The sequence below is a fragment of the Rhinatrema bivittatum genome, chromosome 1 (genome assembly GCF_901001135.1).
Source record: "Rhinatrema bivittatum chromosome 1, aRhiBiv1.1, whole genome shotgun sequence".
NCBI lineage: Eukaryota > Metazoa > Chordata > Amphibia > Gymnophiona > Rhinatrematidae > Rhinatrema > Rhinatrema bivittatum.
Genome location: NC_042615.1, coordinates 430,252,744 through 430,268,148, shown reverse-complemented (window position 1 = coordinate 430,268,148; position 15,405 = coordinate 430,252,744).

Here is a 15,405-nt window from a genome sequence, read left to right as displayed (position 1 = left end):
ACCATCCTCCCGTCGGCCCAAGGGTTCACAAGCCTGAGCATAACAGTAATAATGTTGGCTGTATAATAAGGTAGTTGACTTCCTCATGGTTCTGGCTCTGTTGTAATAATTGTTACTCTATTTCTTTTCCTTTTATTTTCTTCTCCTTCCCCCTTGATGTGGGCTAGTATTTTTTGAATTTATGGGCATATGTTTGGAAGTATTCTGTGTTTATGTAGTATACTAATTCTTTTTTTCTGGGATTGTTTCATTGTAACAAATGATATAATCTAATAAGCATAAAAGAAAAAGAAAAAGAAAAAAACAAAAAAAAACTTTCACTAAAAAGGAAGACAGAAGCTCTAGAAAAAGGTTGCAGAGAAAGGAATCTTAATTTTGTTAATTTTGTAGGTGTCTGACAGTTTCTCCAATTGACACAATTAAAAACATCTTAATGAAGTTTTGAAGTATGCATTAGAGACTTTACCACCTATTTTTATGGCATATAGTCTCTCTGCATTAAAACAAGGTTAATGTAGAACCTCGAGCTAAGGACACATTGATATCTACAGATAGCTTTCATCTGACGGCTGTTTTGAAATGTTCAAAAGACCATCATATCTATATTTCTTGTGACCAGACAGAGACTGGCTTGTATTTGTTTTATTGTAATAAAGAATAATTGTTTTATGATCAAAGGTTCAGGATTTATCCTGATCTTAGTAAGGATAAACAGTACAAACACAAGTTTGTTGTTTTAGCTCACGCCTTGTCATTGTTAGCTCAAGGCGAGTTATATTCAGGTAATTTAGGTATTTCCCTGTCCTCAGTGGGCTTACAATCTAAGGCCTAGATTCATCAAAATACTGTAAATAAAGCAGAAATATTGTTACGCCTGTCGGTCGCAAACTTGCTTGCCTTATGCCTTCTACATCGACTCCCCTGGGGAGATTGGCAGCCTCCGCCGGCTATCGCCAGCCTGCACGCCCTAGTTCCCAGGCCTTCCTGCATGACCGCCATCTTGCCCCGGAGTTCCATAGGCACGCGCGCGCTCTCGGGCCAGTCTTATCCACATCATGGAGGGAACCTCGGGGGCGTCCCCCTGGTTGATGTAATTTCTCATGGACATTTAAGCCGGCTGGCCCTGCCTGCCTATGACTTGGCAACAAGTTCCCTCATTGCTGAATCCACTCTTCGTACCTGCATTCCAGTTCCTGCTGCCTCGACGAGACACTCTGGGTACCCGCTCCTCGGGGGCCCTATCCTGTCTCTGGCTATCCGTTCCTCAGAGGGCCTTGCTTCTTGGACAGCTACTTGCCCTGTTCCCCGGGGCTTCCTCTGAGACCTCCACTCTCCTACATTGAGTACCCTGCTCTGCAGACCTTTGCCGTACCAACGCTACTGTGGACACTCTTCAGTGTACCCCGCTCTGCGGACCTTTGCCATGTCAATGTTACTGAGGACCATCATCGGTATACCCCGCTCCGTGGACCATTGCTGTACCAACATTACTGAGGACCCTCATTGGTGCACCCCACTCTGCGGACCATTGCCATACCAACGCTACTGAGGATCCCCATCGGTGTACCCCGCTCTGCGGATCATTGCCAAACCTACACGACTGAGGAACCCTCACTGGTGTACCCTGCGCTACGGACCATCACCGTTCATCCCTACAGAGGACTCTCCCGTGGGTATACCCTACTGCACAGACCTGAGGCACCTCTGTATCTGTGTGACTTTCTGTTTCTCTCCCTGCTCCGTGGGCAGTGTCACTCTGCTTCTTTAATAAAGACTCAAGGACATTCTAGCTAGTATTAACATCAGCTTCCTGGGCTGACGCTCCATGGTTCCACCCTCTGGAGTCACCATCTCTACCTCTTCTGCCATCTCCTCTTCATCATCTCTCTCCACACCATTTCTCACTCCTCTGCATTCCTCACTCCCCCACCACTTTACCACCACTCCTCCAATCCTCCTTCACTCCTCACTCTTCCACCACCACAATAATAAACTGAAAAACAAGGCAAACTAACAAAAACTTCCACACAAGAGACAAAGATAAAGGTAAACAGATGAGAACAGAAAACAGGACAACTCGCTCAGAAATTGCAAAGAACCTTCACTAAACTAAAACCAAGTAAGAACTCACCTCCTCTCTTCTCTCTCCCACACCTGACACACCCTCAAAGAGGCAATTGCAGGTAGCTGGTGTATATAAATATATAAACAAAGAAAATAATGCACCAGATGTAAAATGATGTGCGACATGTAATATGACGCATGATGCAATAAGATGTGACACGATGCGATAAAGTATTGCAATTTGCAAAACTTACCTACATGATGGGGTATATCAGAAATTTCCCTAACCACACCCATCTTTTTATCGCAGACGCTAATGTGCTATATTTGTTAGGGTTTGTGCATGTGTGGGGCCCTGGGCTGAGGTGAGAGATGGTACAGCCCATGGGGAGGAGCCCCGTGAGTTTCACCGTCGGGAGGCGAGGGATCCTCTCGTGAGGCAGAAGGCTTGAGCAGAGACATGCAGTCATTGGGCCCAGTGCCAGAGGCTCCTGGGGGGGGGGGGGGGGGAGGCGGTGCAAGCACTGTGGTTTCTAAGGAGGCACCTGGCAGAAGGGAAGCAATTGCGGGGAAACCCAGGGATTTCCCCTTCTCCTCTGTCTCCCATGAACCTGAATAATTCTGAGGAATTTGCTGGTGAAGGGGAGCCTGAGGGGGGATGTGCCATGTGATGAGTCCTCTGATGTGCAGAAATGTTTCCCAAGTTTCGTTCTCTCCAGCTTAAGGCATATTTGGCAAGGAAGGGGGCAGGGGGGAAGCAGCCCTTGGCGGGAAGGTCTCAGTATCCCCTAAAGAGGCCTAGAGTAGCTCCAAAAGAGGGGTCCTGGAGTCTCTTGCGTTTCCTTGGTCTGGAGGGTGCCTCGGGAGATGAGGACAGTGGTCACAGACCTTGGGAGGACTTGCATGAACCACTAGATGTGGGGAGTGTCCCCGCACATGGTCCCGGGGGGGGGGGAGGGTGATCCCATGGATAGTGATCCAGATGCCGGCCCACAGGCTGATAAGGAAGCGACTGATCTGGATGAAGCTCCGAATTCAGAGGGGGATGACCCCAGGGTTGTCCGGCTGTTCTGGAAGGAAGAGTCGAGACCTCTCATTCCTCAGGCTCTGGAGGAGCTGGAGATTTACTTGACTTGAGGGCAGTGGATGCAGTCCACTGTGCACCAAATTGTGCCCTGTGCCCCTCGCTTTGCTCCTCTCTCGATTCCGTGTGGTCCCGCTGTTCACATGCTCCCAAAAAAACCCACATTTTTTTCCCATTGGCTAGGCGCTATTAATTGGGTGACATCCAGCAACAGAGTTAGAGGTGCTGCCAATGTTTATCACGGATGTCCCCGAGGTCTGTCTCCTTGGCTGTGGCTAGGCAGACCCCAGCACAGTGCACTGTGGAAGCTATAGAAACCTCAGTAATTGAGGTGCCCATCAGACCGGGACCTGCAGGTCATCTTCCCACAGCCCTCCCACTCACTGGTGTTTCTGACCAGAGGGGAGCCAGAAGCTGACAGAGAGGAGGTAGGGCATCCGGGCTACCTCAGAGAGTGATAGCAGGTGCGGTAAGGTCTGGGAGAGGTGGCACAAAGAGGGAACAGGCTCAGATGGGCAAGTGGAATCCAGGTGGTTCTACACAGAAAAAGGGCCTTGGAAAAAAAGCACAAGTGAGTGCCAGCAGCAATCTCGTGGCATCTCGGTGCTCAACACCGAGATGCCACGACCCAGAACCGAGAAGACCAAAAACCATGTGGGTCTTCCGACCAAGTTAGTCGCACTTCCCCCCCACCCTGCATCGCTACCCGCAGTATATGCGCAAATCGCAGCGGCCCGCGAGGAAAATGCTTCGGCATCCCCTCATGAGCCCTGTGTTATGAGAGAGCACAGCCCCCGGGAGGAGCTGCGCTACAAGTCCCCATCCTGGCTGGCCTCACGCTTGTCTTCTGAGCATCTCCATGGAAGTCCCACGCCATGAAGCAGGTTCTACCGAAGTCCCATTGAGTATTTCTACCCCATAAGGGATCCAGGTGGCCTTACGCATTATTGGAGAGACAGGCCATTTGAATGGGACCCCCGGTCCATGCGGGAGAGATGGCCCAACTACACCCCTCAATGTGTATAGATCCACCCCCACCCCTACTGTGAAACCTCACCATTCCCCTATACTGATGGGGAATCGGGAATGCTTCCTCCAAGTCTGCATCCATTGGGCAGCAAAGAGACGTGCAGTCAATGCCACTGTACTTCATCTGGACAATTAGCTGGATCCTGTGGCAGCAATGTGGATGGCAACCTCTAACATCGAAGCCTCCAACGGGTACCCACGATGCATTGCCCCAGCTAACCGCGGAGCTCAGCAAGTCTATTTTATCGAGCGCAGATAGAGCCTTGCAGGGAGAGCGCAGGGGAAGGGACAGACACAAGCTGGCGAGGCGCAGTCAATCAACATCTTCCCCAAGCACTGGGTCTCCCAGCACGCTCTCCTCTACCTCTGCAACTTCACGTTCCTCCTCGGTAGTGAAACATAAGTAGTGGGGGCAGACCAAGCGGGAGCAAAAGAGGGAGCTGGAGTCAGCCAAGCCTGTACAGAGGGAAATTGTGAACTAGGTGCGGTCATTCGCCAAAATGGCTTCCGTGGTCATGCTCGTGGAACCATATGCTGTGCAGCCATTGCTCACGTATCTCGACGCCATCTTGGGTGCCTCCAAGGAACAAAGCAGGTTCGCATGGCTGAACTACGATGAAGCTTTTCGGAAAAGAATGGCCAACAAACCTACCAGGACGTCAGCCTTTGGCTTATGAAAATGACTGCACGTACCCCGATGCCAAAAATGGAGCATGGCCCTTTCACCGTGAACAGGGGCGGAATGCGCAAGCCAAGTAACTGCAAATCCCCAATGACATCTGCTGGAGATTTAACCGGGGAGCTTGTTCCAATGCAGAATGCTAGTACAAGCACATCTGCAATTGAGTCCAGCACCGCACCAGGGAAGCAAACGCCTGCTCAATGATAAGTGAAGGGCAGGCCCTGGATATCGCCCCTGCCCCCGTTAAGTGGCAGGCCATGCTCCCATGGTTAGCGTACTACCCAGACAGGGCCGGGGCAAATACTCTGCTGAGAGGTTTTCAAGATGGTTTTTCCATCCCCCACATGGGTTTTCCCATCCCCCACATGGGTCGGCCCCTTCGGCGCACAATTTGTCCCACATCATCAGGGAGAAACTCGAAAAGGAGGTTCAGCTAGAGTGGATTGCTGGTCCATTCACCGATCCCCCATTGGACCATCTTGTCCTGTCTCCCCTAGCTGTCGTACTGAAGAAGGAGCCGGGAAAGTACAGGTTGATACACAATCTTTCCCACCCGGTGGGGGATTCCGTGAATGCCCATATTCACTCGGAGTTCTGCTCAGTGCAGTATTCATCCTTTGACATGGCAGTAGAATTGCTGAGATCATGTGGATAGGGCGCACCGATGGCAAAGGCAAATATCGAGTCTGCATTTCGGCTACTCCCAGTTCACCCAAGCAGCTTCCTGCTGCTCGGATTCTGCCAATGGGATGCTCGATCTCCTGCACCTATTTTGAAATGTTCAGCACCTTCATTCATTGGGCTACCGCAGAGGCCACCAGGCTAGCGTCTCCATTACCTTGATGATTTACTGTTCATAGGAAGAGGGTTTATGGCTGAATGCAGCAGATTGTTTGACATGTTTCACAGTTTGGCGTGGAGGTTTGGCATCTCATTGGCAGCGGATAAGTCACAAGGCCCAGTGATGGTCCTTACTTTCCTGGAGATTGAGCTCGATTCCACACATATGGAATCGAGTCTCTCCAGCGACAAGCTGGCAAGGCTGGCCGATATGATGGCAGTCACCATGCAAAGTCAGAAAGTCACATTGAGACACATGAGGTCCCTCATAGGCACTTTGGCCTTCACAGTGTGAGTAATTCCCATGGGCAGGTTCCTTCTGCACCGCTTAATCTGGGCCTAGTACATGACCACCACCATCTGCATTTAGGAAAGGCAATCAAAGAAGACCTGGTCTTGTGGTCTACATTCTTTAGGGACTTCAGTAGTGTCTAGCGTGGCTTCCCAGGCCAATCATAAGTGATGACCTTCAGCTGTACTCTGACGCATCAGGAGGCACCGGTTTCAGCATGTACTTCAAAGGTGCCTGGTATTTAGCACAATGGCCAGACCATTGGGCAACGACTGGCTTAACCAGGAATATCACATTTCTTGAACTATTCCCCATTGTAGTTGCCTTGCACATCTGGGGCGATGTCCTTAGTTGCCAATGGGTGGTTTTATGGTGTGACAACACAGCAGTAGTACAGCCGATTAACAAGCAGACCCTAAGTGCCTCCTGATCTCAGAGCTGCTGAGGGAGTTCGTATTATGCTACTTGGGAATGAACATTGTGGCGCGGGTGAAGCACGTTCCTGGTATGCGCAATGAGTTGCTGATTCTCTTTTTCATTGCAAGTGGTCCCTGTTCTGGAAGCTGGTGCCACAAGCAGAGCTGATTGGCAGAGAGGTTCCAGAGCAGCTATGGTTCTTTGGAACCGGACAGCATATGAGATACTGCGAAGATCACTTACTCCATCCATCTGGAATGCCTATATCTGCAACTACAACAAAATGAAGGCGTTCCTCACTGCGAGCGGTTGGTCCGGTCACCGGGTTCCCGAGGACTTACTGATTAACTAACTATAATGTGTATGCCAAGCAGCACGGGGTATCCGGGAACATGGTTCCCTCGCACCTGGCTGCCTGGGAATTCTCCCTGAATTTAGAAACTGGATGAGCAGAGCAGTACTTCTCAGTAAAAAGAGTGATGCTGGGCCGGGCAAGAGAGTTCATACCTCGGTACGACCTGCTGATGTTGCTGTGGAGCATCATGCCCTCAGTAGTGTCTAGTGAGTTTGAGACTGCACTCTTTCGAGTCACTTTTGCGCTCGCATTCTTCGGCGCCTTGCGTGTCAGCAAATTCACTGCACCATCGCGGAACGCATCTCAGATGTAGGGCTTGCTGCGGGAGGACGTCAGTGTCTCGAATGGCATGCTATGCCTGACACTGAGGCAATCTAAGACTGATCAAGGGGTGTGCAGTCAACTCATCACCCTGGTGGCAGTCAAAGGTCTGCTAACATGTCTGGTGGCAGCCATGATGTCATACCTGGTTGTGTGTCATACCTGGTTGTGTGCGGAACGATGGCTCCCGTGTGTACAGCGGCCCAGGTGTACCCCAAGACACGTTTCCTTTTTCTTGCAGCCACCATCCATCATCGTTCAGCGTGGATAGGGAGCTCACTCATTCATCAACCATGCGCGCAGAAGGGCCGTGAGAGGGAAATATGGTCTCAACCTGGAATTGACTAGGATGTGCAGAAGAAAAAAATGTGTTTTGGTTTGTTTATTCATTTTGTTGGGACCTCAATTCGTTTCATAAGTTTCAAAGCAAAAAAAAATAAATGTGTTTATTAGTTTGATTCGTTTTTCGTTTGCCATTAAAGTCAAAGGGGGAAGTATTGCAGCCTGTTTTTGGCTGCAGAATTGGGGTTTTCTTATTAATTTAATCAAAACTTCTGGGGAGCAATCATCAGAAGGGAAAAAGAGCTCCAAGGTACTTAGACTGTATCAAAGTGGCACCAGAGTGGCATGAATAACCTAAGGCACCATAAAGGGGAAAGGGGTACCAGGAGTGGCAAGAATGCCTTAACAGAGGAGCAAAGCAGCAGTGAGGGTGTCAAAAACACACCACAGCTTCAAAAGAGAGCACCGATAAAAGATGCATGAACCCTCAAAGGCAGCACGAGAGGCAAAGTGGCATGACAAGTGGCATTAACATCCTACAGCACAACGAAGGGGGAACATAGCAAGCAGAAAAGATGTCAGAAAAAACTTGAAGGCGCCAATAAAGGGACAAAGCTGCAGAAAGACTAGCATCAACACACTGAGGAACCATGATAGTGGCAAGAACACCACAACATAAGAACATAAGAATATAAGAAAATGCCATACTGGGTCAGACCAAGGGTCCATCAAGCCCAGCATCCTGTTTCCAACAGTGGCCAATCCAGACCATAAGAACCTGGCAAATACCCAAAAACGAAGTCTATTCCATGTAACCATTGCTAATGGCAGTGGCTATTCTCTAAGTGTAGTCAAGGAGTAGAGTCGTCTCACGTCTGGTGCATGGTAGCAAGGCAGAGTGGCAGAAAGGTGATAGGGGCAAGACAGGCAGGCACAGTGGAGGTAGTGTCAGGTCCCTATGGTGTTGATAGGGGTAAGACAGGCAAGCACAGTGGAGGTAGACAGACCCCTCTGTTGTTGCTAGGAGCAAGACTACAATACCACAAGAACCTGACTAAACCTCCACTGTGCCTGCCTATCTTGCCCCTATCAATGCCAGAGGGTGATGACTGCCTCCACTGTGCCTGCCTGTCTTTCCCCTATCAACACCAGAGGGTGATGACTGCCTCCACTGTGCCTTTTTCTTTTTTCTTGCAGCCACCATCCATCATCGTTCAGCGTGTCTTTCCCCTGTGGAGGGACAGTGGAGGGAGACAGACCCCTCTGGTGTGATAGGAGCAAGAAAGGCAGGCAAAGTGGATGTATAGTCAAGTCCCTGTGGTGTTGATAGGGTCATGACAGGCAGGCACAGTGGAGGTAGACAGGCCCCACTGTGTGATAGGGGCAAGACAGGCAGTCATAATGGAGGTATAATCAGGTCCCTGTGGTATTGATAGGGGCATGACAGGCAGGCACAGTGGAGGCAGTCATCACCCTCTGGTGTTGATAGGGGAAAGACAGGCAGGCACAGTGGAGGCAGTCATCACCCTCTGGCATTGATAGGGGCAAGATAGGCAGGCACAGTGGAGGTTTAGTCAGGTTCCTGTGGTATTGTAGAGCGGTGGTGGTCCCGCTTCACAAGAGTGGGAACAGAGAAGAGGCTGGTAACTACAGACCGGTTAGCCTCACTTCGGTGGTGGGAAAAGTAATGGAGTCACTGTTGAAAGAGAGAATAGTGAACTATCTACAGTCCGGAGAATTGATGGACCAGAGGCAGCATGGATTCACCAGGGGAAGATCCTGTCAGACAAATCTGATTGACTTTTTCGACTGGGTAACCAAGGAATTGGATCAAGGAAGAGCGCTAGATGTCATCTACTTGGATTTCAGCAAAGCTTTTGATATGGTTCCGCACAGGAGACTGGTGAATAAAACAAAAAGCTTGGGAGTGAGTGCCGAAGTGGTGACCTGGATTGCAAACTGGTTGATGGACAGAAGACAATGCGTGATGGTAAATGGAACTTTCTCTGAAGAGAGAGCGGTTTTAAGTGGTGTACCGCAAGGATCGGTGTTGGGACCGGTCCTGTTCAATATCTTTGTGAGCGACATTGCAGACGGGATAGAAGGTAAGGTTTGTCTTTTTGCGGACGACACTAAGATCTGCAACAGAGTGGACACGCCGGAAGGAGTGGAGAGAATGAGGCGGGATTTAAGGAAGCTGGAAGAGTGGTCGAAGATATGGCAGCTGAAATTCAATGCCAAGAAGTGCAAAGTCATGCATTTGGGGAGTGGAAATCCGAATGAACTGTATTCGATGGGGGGGGGGGAAAGGCTGATGTGCACGGAGCAGGAGAGAGACCTTGGGGTGATAGTGTCTAATGATATGAAGTCGGCGAAACAATGCGACAAGGCGATTGCAAAAGCCAGAAGAATGCTGGGATGCATAGAGAGAGGAATATCGAGTAAGAAAAGGGAAGTGATAATCCCCTTGTACAGGTCCTTGGTGAGGCCTCACCTGGAGTACTGTGTTCAATTCTGGAGACCGTATCTACAAAGAGACAAGGACAAGTTGGAAGCGGTACAGAGAAGGGCGACCAGGAAGGTGGAGGGTCTTCATCGGTTGACATACGAGGAGAGATTGAAGAATCTAAATATGTACACCCTGGAGGAAAGGAGGAGCAGGGGTGATATGATTCAAACTTTCAGATACTTGAAAAACTTTAACGATCCAAACACAACGACAAACCTTTTCCAACAGAAAAAAATCAGCAGAACCAGAGGTCACGAGTTGAGGCTCCAAGGAGGAAGACTAAGAACCAATGTCAGGAAGAATTTCTTCACGGAGAGAGTGGTGGATGCCTGGAATGCCCTTCCGGAGGAAGTGGTGAAGTCCAAAACTGTGAAGCACTTCAAAGGGGCATGGGATAAACATTGTGGATCCATCAGGTCCAGAGGACACGTATAAAAGAGCAGGTAGCAAAACACTGCACGGAGCGGCAGTAGCCACAGAGGCATTCACGGAGCGGGATGCCAGTGGCCAGTGGTTGGTGTCCATTTAAAGAGCAGGTAGTAAAATACTGCACAGAGCGGCAGTAGCCACAGAGGCATTCACGGAGCGGGATGCCAGTGGCCAGTGATAGGTGTCCACCTTCACGGAGCGGAAGGATGGAGGGCTGTCATCTCCCAATTAAATAAATAATAAAAAAAAAACCAGGGATGGGATCCATCAGTTCTAGAGGACGCATATAAAGAGCAGGTAGTAAAACACTGCATGGAGCAGCAGTAGCCACAGAGGCATTAACGGAGTGGGATGCCAGTGGCCAGTGGTAGGTGTCCACCTTCACAGAGTAGAAGGATGAAGGGCATCCATCTCCCAATTAAAAAAAAAAAGAAAAAAAGAAAAAAACAGGGATGGGTTCATGGGCTATAGGTATTACCAATTATTAGGCTTTTCAATATTTGATGATAGTTAATGTGACTTTCAAGGCATGCTTCACTTTCGGTGCATGTCCGGCATGACTCCCTGCTTCAAGGACAGGGGAAAAGAAAAACTGATACTTCACACATTTCCAGCATTGCCCTCTGCTTCATGGCAGAGAGCTATGCTGCCGCTTACCCAACTAATCAAACTTAATATTTCACTTGGAAGCAGTTCCATCACTGCTCTCTACATTAATAGTGGGGGTGAAAAGGGAATTAGAACATAAGGTTACTAAGAGCCAAGAGAAACAGTTAAGTATGAGAAAAAATAAGTGTAAGGCTTGCTGGGCAGACTGGATGGACCGGTTGGTCTTCTTCTGCCGTCATTTCTATGTTTCTATGTTTCTATATTGATAGGGGCATGACAGGCAGGCACAGTGGAGGCAGTCATCACCCTCTGGCATTGATAGGGACAAGATAAGCAGGCACAGTGGAGGTTTAGTCAGGTTCCTGTGGTATTGGTAGGGGTAAGACAGGCAGGCACAGTGGAGGTAGGCAGGTCCCTCTGGTGTTGATAGGGGTAAGACAGGCAGGCACAGTGGAGATAGGCAGGTCCCTCTGGTGTTGATAGGGGCAAGACAGGCAGGCACAGTGGAGGTAGGCAGGTCCCTCTGGTGTTGATAGGGGCAAGACAGGCAGGCACAGTGGAGATAGGCAGGTCCCTCTGGTGTTGATAGGGGCAAGACAGGCAGGCACAGTGGAGGTAGGCAGGTCCCTCTGGTGTTGATAGGGGCAAGACAGGCAGGCACAGTGGAGATAGGCAGGTCCCTCTGGTGTTGATAGGGGCAAGACAGGCAGGCACAGTGGAGGTATAGTCAGGTCCCTGTGGTATTGATAGGAGTATGACAGGCAGTAACATTGGAGGGGTACAGGCCCCTCTGGTATTGATAGGGGCAAGACAGGCAGGCACAGCGGAGATAGTCAGGTCCCTCTGGTGTTAATAGGGGTAAGACAGGCAGGCACAGTGGAAGTAGACAGGCTCCTCAGGTGTTGACAGGGGCAAGACAGGCAGACACAGTGGAGGTATAGTCAGGTCACTGTGGTGTTGATAGGGGCATGACAGGCAGGCATAGTGGAGGTAGACAAGCCCCTCTAGTGTTGATAGGGGCAAGACAAGCAGGCACAGTGGAGGCAGTCTTCACCTTCTGGCGTTGATAGGGGCAAAATAGGCAGGCACAGTGGAGGTTTAGTCAGGTTCCAGCGATTTTGGTCGGGGTAAGACAAGCAGGCACAGTGGAGGTAGACAGGTCCCTCTGGTGTTGATAGGGGCAAGACAGGCAGGCACAGTTGAGGCATAGTCAGGTCCCTGTGGTACTGATAGGAGCATGACAGGCAGTAATATTGGAGGGAGACAGGCCCTGCTGGTATTGATAGGGGTAAGACAGGCAGGAACAGTGGAGGTAGTCAGGTCCCTCTGGTATTGATAGGGGCAAGACAGGCAGACACAGTGGACGTATAGTCAGGTCCCTCTAGTGTTGATAGGGGCAAGATAGGCAGGCACAGTGGAGGTATAGTCAGGCCCCTCTGGTGTTGATAGGGGCATGACAGGCAGGCACAGTGGAGTGAGACAGACTCCTCTGGTGTCATAGGTGCCAGACAGGCAGGCACAGTGGAGGTATAGTCAGGTCCCTGTGCTGTTAATAGGGGCATGACAGGCACACATAGTGTAGGCAGACAGGCCCCTCTGGTGTTGATAGGGACAAGACAGGCAGGAACAGTGGAGGTATAGTCAGGCCCCTCTGGTGTTGATAGGGACAAGACAGGCAGGAACAGTGGAGGTATAGTCAGGCCCCTCTGGTGTTGATAGGGGCAAGACAGGCAGGCATAGTGGAGGTAGGCAGGCACCTCAGGTGTTGATAGGGGCATGAGAGGCATGCACAGTGGAGGTAGGTCCCTTTGGTGTTGATAGGGGCAAGACAGGCAGGCACAGTGGAGTTATATTCAGGTCCCTGAGGTGTTGATAGGTGCATGACAGGTAGGCACAGTGGAGGAAGATAGGCCCCTCTGGTGTTGATACGGGCAAGACAGGTAGGCACAGTGGAGGTATAGTCAGGTCCCTGTAGTGTTGATAGGGGTGTGACAGGCAGGCACAGTGGAGGGAGATAGGCCCCTCTGGTGTTGATAGGGGCAAGATAGGCGGGCGCAGTGGAGGTATAGTCAGGTCCCTCTGATTTTGATAGGGGCAAGACAGGCAGGCACAGTGGAAGTAGTTAGGTACCTCTGGTGTTGATAGGGGCAAGACAGGTAGGCACAGTGGAGGTATAGTCAGGTCCCTGTAGTGTTGATAGGGGTGTGACAGGCAGGCACAGTGGAGGTAGACAGGCCACTCTGGTGTTGATAGTGGCAAGACAGGCAGGTACAGTGGAGGTAGTCAGGTCCCTCTGGTGTTGATAGGGGCAAGACAGACAGGCACAGACAGAGGACCACCGCTATGTCCTCCTCCGGAGGGGGGCAGGTTGGGGGGAAGGGGGACGGCTCTGCTCCCGGCTTGACTGTCAACCGGGGCGTGCTGTCCACCCGAACCGTCTTGAAATATGGACCATGGAGTCTAACACGCTTGCCAGGACCTGAAAGATTATGAACTATTCCTGGGTGGAGCTGGAACGGGTGTAGATCTTGTTGGTAGTAGCAAATATTCAAATGAGAGCTTTGGGGAGAGTTATTTTTTCTTTGTGAAGGACAGGGCACTCTGGAATGGGTTCACCCACTGTGAGAGGGGCCCGAGCCTTGGAAAGCGTCGCGATTCTGGCGGCGTCTGGTGAGCTCTCGCTGGTCTTTGAAAATCCGGGGGGGTGACAGCAAATATTCAAATGAGAACTTTGAAGGCTGAATTGGAGAAGGGTGCCATGTGAACAGTAGTTCAACATGGGTCAGTCAGTCCTAAGAGATAGGCGAGCGCCTTTTGGAAGGGATGTGCAATGGCCTCTGTTGCCCTTGGCTGATCAAAAGGGAGTCGGGTTCAGATCCCCGAACCCAGAGTGGCAGAGACGGGCATGAGAGATAATGAAAAACATCCTTGGTTGGAGTGACAGGCATGAGCAAAGGCATGAGACACAGAAACATAAAAAAAAATATATAACTATCAAGACCTAGAGAACCAGGAAAAGAGAGTGTCCCATCGGCACTGTTAATCTTCCCTCATGAGGCATCCAGTGCAGTAACGCCACTGATCCCAGAGAAGCCGGCAGGGGCCCCGGGGAGAGTTCTCTTTTCTTTGTGAAGGGCAGGGTGCCCTGGAATGGGTTTGCCCCGAGAGAGGGGCCCAAGCCTTGGAAAGCATTGCGGATCCGGCGGCATCTGGTGAGCTCTCGCTGGTCTTTGAAAATCTGGGGGAGATAGCAAATATTCAAATGAGAACTTTGAAGGCCAAAGTGGAGAAGGGTTCCATGTGAACAGCAGTTCAGCATGGGTCAGTTCAGATTCCTGGATTTTGCCTCCCCACCAGCAGATGGAGACAGAGAAATGTTGACTGACTCTGTCCTATAGTATTACGTGGTATCAAAGCGTTTAGTTTGAAAAAATTAGAGTGTTCAAAGCAGGCCAGTTGCCTGAATACTTCAGCTAGGCATAATGGAATAGAACTCCAGTTCTATTTTGTTGGTTTTCGGAACGGGGGCCATGATTAAGAGGGATGGCCGGGGGCATTCATATTGTGCCGCTAGAGGTGAAATTCTTGGACCGGCACAAAAGGAACCAAAGCGAAAGCATTTGCCAAGAATGTTTTCATTAATCAAGAATGAAAGTCGGAGGTTCGAAGATGATCAGATACCGTCGTAGTTATGACCATAAACGATGCTGACTAGCGATCTGGTGGCAAGCAGTTTCCTGGAAACCAAAGTCTTTGGTTTCTGGAGGGAGTATGGTTTCCTGGAAACCAAAGCAGTTTCCTGGAAACCAAAGTCTTTGGTTTCTGGGGGGAGTATGGTTGCAAAGCTGAAACAAAGGAATTGATGGAAGGGCACCACCAGGAAAATGAAATTCTTCCAGCTCTTCGTCATTCACAGTTTATTACTGCTGACATACTGTGCAAGGTAGCAAATCATGTGTATGACTCTTGGGACCGGCCCAGCTGCAGAAAGGATTGGTAGCTCTTTCTCGATTCTGTGGGTGGTGGTGCATGGCTGTTCTTAGTTGGAGCGATTTGTCTGGCTAATTCCGATAACGAACAAGATTCCTCCATACTAACTAGTTATGCGACCCCCAGGGGTCGGCGTCCAACTTCTTAGAGGGACAAATGGTGTTCAACCACATGAGATTGAGCAATAACAGGTCTGGGATGCCCATAGATGTCCGGGACTGCATGTGCACTACACTGAATGGATTAGAGTGTGTCTACCCTTCGCCAACAGGTGCGGGTAACCCGCTGAACCCCATTCATGATAGGGATTGGGGATTGCAATTATTTCTCATGAACGTGGAATTCCCAGTAAGGACGGGTCATAAGCTCGTGTTGATTACGTCCCTGCCCTTTGAACACACTGCCCGTCACTTCTATCAATTGGATGGTTTAGTGAGGTCCTTGGATCAGCCCTGCTGGGGTTGGCGATGGCCCTGGCAGAGCACTGAGAAGATGATCAAAC